This window comes from Pavona decussata, unplaced genomic scaffold (genome assembly GCF_977016875.1).
Source record: "Pavona decussata unplaced genomic scaffold, jaPavDecu1.1 SCAFFOLD_51, whole genome shotgun sequence".
Lineage (NCBI taxonomy): Eukaryota > Metazoa > Cnidaria > Anthozoa > Scleractinia > Agariciidae > Pavona > Pavona decussata.
The window spans coordinates 5,435,001-5,440,700 of NW_028145473.1; positions in this window are offsets into that span (position 1 = coordinate 5,435,001).

Sequence of the window (5,700 nt, forward strand, 5' to 3'; positions counted from 1 at the left end):
TAAATGATTTACCTAGGCACTTACTTTGGTAGTTTGAATATAAATGATTTACCTAGGTACTTACCTAGGCAGTTTGAATATAAATGATTTACCTAGGCACTTACTTTGGTAGTTTGAATATAAATGATTTACCTAGGCACTCACCTTGGGAGTTTGAATATAAATGATTTACCTAGGCAGTTACTTTGGTAGTTTGAATATAAATGATTTACTTAGGCACTTACCTTGGTAGTTTGAATATTAATGATTTACCTAGGCACTTACCTTGGTAGTTTGAATATTAATAATTTACCTAGGTACTTACCTAGGCAGTTTTAATATAAATGATTTACCTAGGCACTTACTTTGGTAGTTTGAATATAAATAATTTACCTAGGTACTTACCTTGGTAGTTTGAATATTAATGATTTACCTAGGCACTTACTTTGGTAGTTTGAATATTAATGATTTACCTAGGCACTTACCTTGGTAGTTTGAATATTAATAATTTACCTAGGTACTTACCTAGGCAGTTTTAATATAAATGATTTACCGAGGCACTTACTTTGGTAGTTTGAATATTAATGATTTACCTAGGCACTTACCTTGGTAGTTTGAATATTAATGATTTACCTATGCACTTACTTTAATAGTTTGAATATAAATGATTTACCTAGGCACTTACCTTGGCAGTTTGAATATAAATGATTTACCTAGGCACTTACCTTGGTAGTTTGAATATTAATAATTTACCTAGGCACTTACCTTGGTAGTTTGAATATAAATGATTTACCTAGGCACTTACCTTGGCAGTTTGAATATAAATGATTTACCTAGGCACTTACCTTGGTAGTTTGAATATTAATAATTTACCTAGGTACTTTCCTAGGCAGTTTGAATATAAATGATTTACCTAGGCACTTACTTTGGCAGTTTGAATATAAATGATTTACCTAGGCACTTACCTTGGTAGTTTGAATATTAATGATTTACCTAGGCACTTACCTTGGCAGTTTGAATATAAGTGATTTATCTAGGCACTTACTTTGGTAGTTTGAATATTAATGATTTACCTAGGCACTTACCTTGGTAGTTTGAATATTAATGATTTACCTAGGCACTTACCTTGGTAGTTTGAATATAAATGATTTACCTAGGCACTTACTTTGGTAGTTCGAATATTAATGATTTACCTAGGCACTAATTACCTTGGCAGTTTGAATATTAATGATTTACCTAGGCACTTACCTCGGTAGTTTGAATATTAATGATTTACCTAGGCACTTAAATTGGTAGTTTGAATATTAATAATTTACCTAGGCACTTACCTAGGCAGTTTGAATATTAATGAGTTACCTAGGCACTCACCTTGGCAGTTTGAATATTAATGACTTACCAAGGTAGTTTGAATATTAATGATTTACCTGGGCACTTACCTTGGCAGTTTGAATATAAATGATTTACCTGGGCACTTACCTTGGTAGTTTGAATATCAATGACTTACTTAGTCACTTAACCAGGTAGTTTTAGTATTAATGATTTGCTAACAGACTTTTTTTTAACATCTATAACTAACGTGCGATACACACACCGATTAGAATACAACGTTTGCAATCTTGAGGTATGTGCTACCGAGTTGAAAGATGATCTTTATTCTTGTTTATGTGTTGTTTTTCTTTTCTTTTCTCTCTGTTTTTCGGTAAACTGTTAACACTATTTTCTTACAAAGATAACGCAAAAATCACAAACGAGAAAAAATGGGTTTTTGCTGAGCAATCATTCAAATTTTTGATAGGCTTGACATCAAATGCGTCTTGTTTTTCTTTCGTTTTTTTTTTTTCAATAGTTTGTCGACATTGTTTTCTCACAAAGATAACGTATTGATACGTGCAATTAAAACGACTTTTATTTCTGGCAAAAAAGAAGAAAACAATTCACATTCAACTCGTTTATATCCTTTGGCCACTGGTACTTTTCTCAGTACGAACCAATAAGTAGACTATGAGCAGTTGCCTAATTTTTTGAGGGACAGTAAAGCTAACTGGTGAAACTCGCGAGTGAACACAAAAATTGCTTCCCTTGCTCGCGAGGCTCGCCAAATTTACTGTCCGTAAGAGAAAAAAGGCAGTGCATATAGTCTACAGTAACAAATGTTTTAACTAATCCCTGGGTTTTTTCTTTTATTCGTTAGCATCAAGATGGCTTTTGAAAAAACAATGTTTCTTGTCTTCGTCATCACAGTGTTCCATGTGGAGGTGATCGCAAAACAGTCCATGACATCTGGAGGTAACCGATTCCTAATAATCAACAAGAAGCCAATAAAATCGACAAACTATCAAAATGATTAAAAAATATAGGCAAAAATGAAAATAGGTATAGCTTGCGAGAATCGATATTTTTGGGGCGAGAGGGACATATTTATCAAAAATCGTAAAATCTGATTTCGCTCGAAATAATAACAAACGAAACACCGAGGGAAGGTGCGAAATGTTTTCATCCAAGTTACTGAGAAAAACATAAAAAAATGGATTTTTTTCCTTACAAGGAGAAATATTCAGACACTTGTATTTGGTATAATATTTCCCTAAAGTGTTTACTTTTATAAGCTAAGCTAGTGATCAGAGCTCTCTCGAGAGTGGGTGAAGACCGTAAAGCTTTTTTTTTTTTTTTTACCCGAAGGTGACATTTGAGACGGAGAGTGGAAAGAAATTTTGTTGTGAGCTGAAACGGTGGAAATACCTAGCACCTAGTTTAATGGAATTAATTAGACTTAAGCCACAGTCAAATTATAGCCTGATACAAAACACTTGCTGCTCGATCTGCCCAACAAGACGAAGAAGACAACAGGAGACAGCTGCGCCGACCCTTCCAGACGAGTTGAGATTTTTGGGCAGTCTCAAAACTTTTATGGCACGATTGAAAACTCATTATTTTAAATTAGCCTTTAGCTTATGACCTGTAGTATTTTAACACAGATCTTTTGCATGCATATATATGTGATATTCTTTATTTAGTATCCATGTATTAACTATTTAGAAGCTGTAACATTGTAGTATTATAAGCATTGTAATGTAAAGCGCATTAGATCATATACCCATGTATTTTGCGCTATATAAATAATAAAAGTTATGTTATAAATTATGTTAATGGCGTAGCTCCCACGAGCCCATAAAGCTCGGTACGTAGGTTCGACTCCTGTTAGGATTACTCGGGTTTCTTCTTCTCGTTGAATTCTAAGAGTAGGAGTTGCTGTAACACGCCATACATATTTTCAGCAATGGTAATGGTAATGCATTTATATACCGCATTTTCTATTTATATACCTGTAGTTACTGATTCGTATTGTGTAAATTACCAGTGTTGAACGGAAGTAGACGACTCCAATGAGAACTATTTTCGCCTTTTTTGCCAGAAATACAAGTCGTTTTAATTGCACGTATCGATGCGTTATCCTAGTGAGAAAATAATGTTGACAGGCTATTCAGATAAAAAAAAAAGAAGAAAAGAAAGGAAAAGATAGAAGAAGGAAAAAATAACACGCAAACAAGACAAAGATCAATTCTCTACTCTGTAGCACATACCTCAAATTTGCAAACCTTGGATTTTGACCAGATATCCTTGTTTTAACTGGGTATGTGTAGCGCACTGAAGGATAACGGGATCTCGCCAGTTTGAATTATCAGTACACACTCTTTAAAATGATCAGCACATTAGAAAATGATCGGCACATTAGATGTCAAGCATATCACAAATTTGAATGATTGCTCAGCAAGAACCCGTTTTGGCTTGTTTGTGATTTATACAGAGCTTTCGTTGGTATCTGTCCATCAATGAAAACAAGAATAGTAAGTTGATCAGATCTGCATGGTTCGAATCAAAACTTTGGAAAGGAGAGATTTCAACTCAGATAGTATTCCATGAGAATCATCAGTTATGTGTATCAATTTTTGGGCAAAAACATTGAATAGCCCTTATTGGGACGGACAAATTAAAATTGGCCGCGACCTCGTGGCGACCTTTAATTTGGGCTTCTACATCACTCGCACCTATCTGATTCCGAATACATTTATGAATAGTGCACTAGAACAGCCACTTGAAACGAAACATGCATAAATTTTTCTACCGCCATTGATAAAAATTACTACCATTTTGATTTCCTTTTGGGCTAAAACATTTAATCTAAGGAAAGGATTATTTCAAGCAATATAAACAGCTAAAAGAAGAATAAGGGATAAAAGAGCAATATTTCATGCGATCTTTTCATGACGTTATTAACAGCATTGTCAAGAAATGGCTCTTTATTTATGACAGCTAATGATTTAATTCAAATGTGGGGTATTTTAGAAACGATTGAGACAGACTGTCTGGCTTTAGGTTTTAGTTTGAGTTCCTATTAAAATGAATAGCTTGCGGACAAATGTGTCTTAAGACAAGAAGGAAATTGGAAACATCGCCTAAAGGCTACAAAATCAAGAGCTTCTTATTCTGAGATAATGATGTGATCACGATGAGATAGACGGACTGTTTCAAGCAAATATGAGAAGTATAATAAATTGAAATAAAAGCGGTAACCTGTATTTTGCTTACATGTAAAATATATATGATATATCTTATTCGATGTGTTGGTGTGTAGCATCACTGAATTTTTTGCGAATTGTGTGTGCATTTGGGCGAGTTAAGTAAAATATACAGTGATATTGCACACCAAAACATCTAATAAGAGATTTATTTTCTAACTTAAACTTTTCCGATTGGTAGGAAAGAAAACTATAAGGAAAACTGAAACAAGAGGTGCGCATGTGTCACAAAACCATTTTTTGTTTTACTGTGTGAACAACCACCAAACCAATTTTTTTAGTAAAATAACTAACTTTATGAATATTGCATCATGTTCACTCTTGTTTCATGCATTGATTTGAACTGTACTAAGTGTAGTTAGATCCTTGGTCTGTGGCAAATATTGAGGCATATTTGTTAGCAAAAGGCTTTTATGCTCTGTAAAAAAGAGTCTGGAAAAGCAGGTGTTTTTGGCAGTCAGGAAAAGACCCAGGGTTGCTATTAAGCTAAGCTTTATAAGACGTCAACGCCAGCAGGACAGTAGGTGGTCTTAAACTAATTGAAAGTTTCACATGCCATTTGTCTTTTTAGTCATGTTTAAACTTTATCTTCACTTATGCTATTATGACATCTTTGTTAAACGTCAGGGCTATAACTGATTAACGAAATTGTTTATTTTTATATTTTGCTTACCGTAAGTTTTGATAATGATCGATAATGATTCTTTTCTTCTGGGAAAGGTAGTATCAGTTGAAAAAAAGGACGTTGTGTGGTTTCAGATCTATTTATTTTAACCACCTTCCTCTTTCAAACTTTGTTTTTCGCGATAATTTGAATTCTCATCATTTAAGGAATACACAAAACTTTAACTCTTCCACAACCGCGCGCTGATTATTTAAAGAAAAGTTTCTCATACAGTGGAGCTCAGTTGTGGAACAGTTTGCCAATAGAATTACGGCAAGCAACTTCCTTGACTGATTTTAAGACTAAATTGAAACGCCACAGTTATAAGTAAGATTTTTAAACACGGCCTCCAAGAAAAGCAGCATTTATTGTTTAGCTTTGGTTTATTATTTATTAAATTTTATAATCCTAGTTAGGTAGATAGATAGATAGTTGATAATGATAATCTAAGTAGCTGATGGAAAAACCGTGTATAAATTT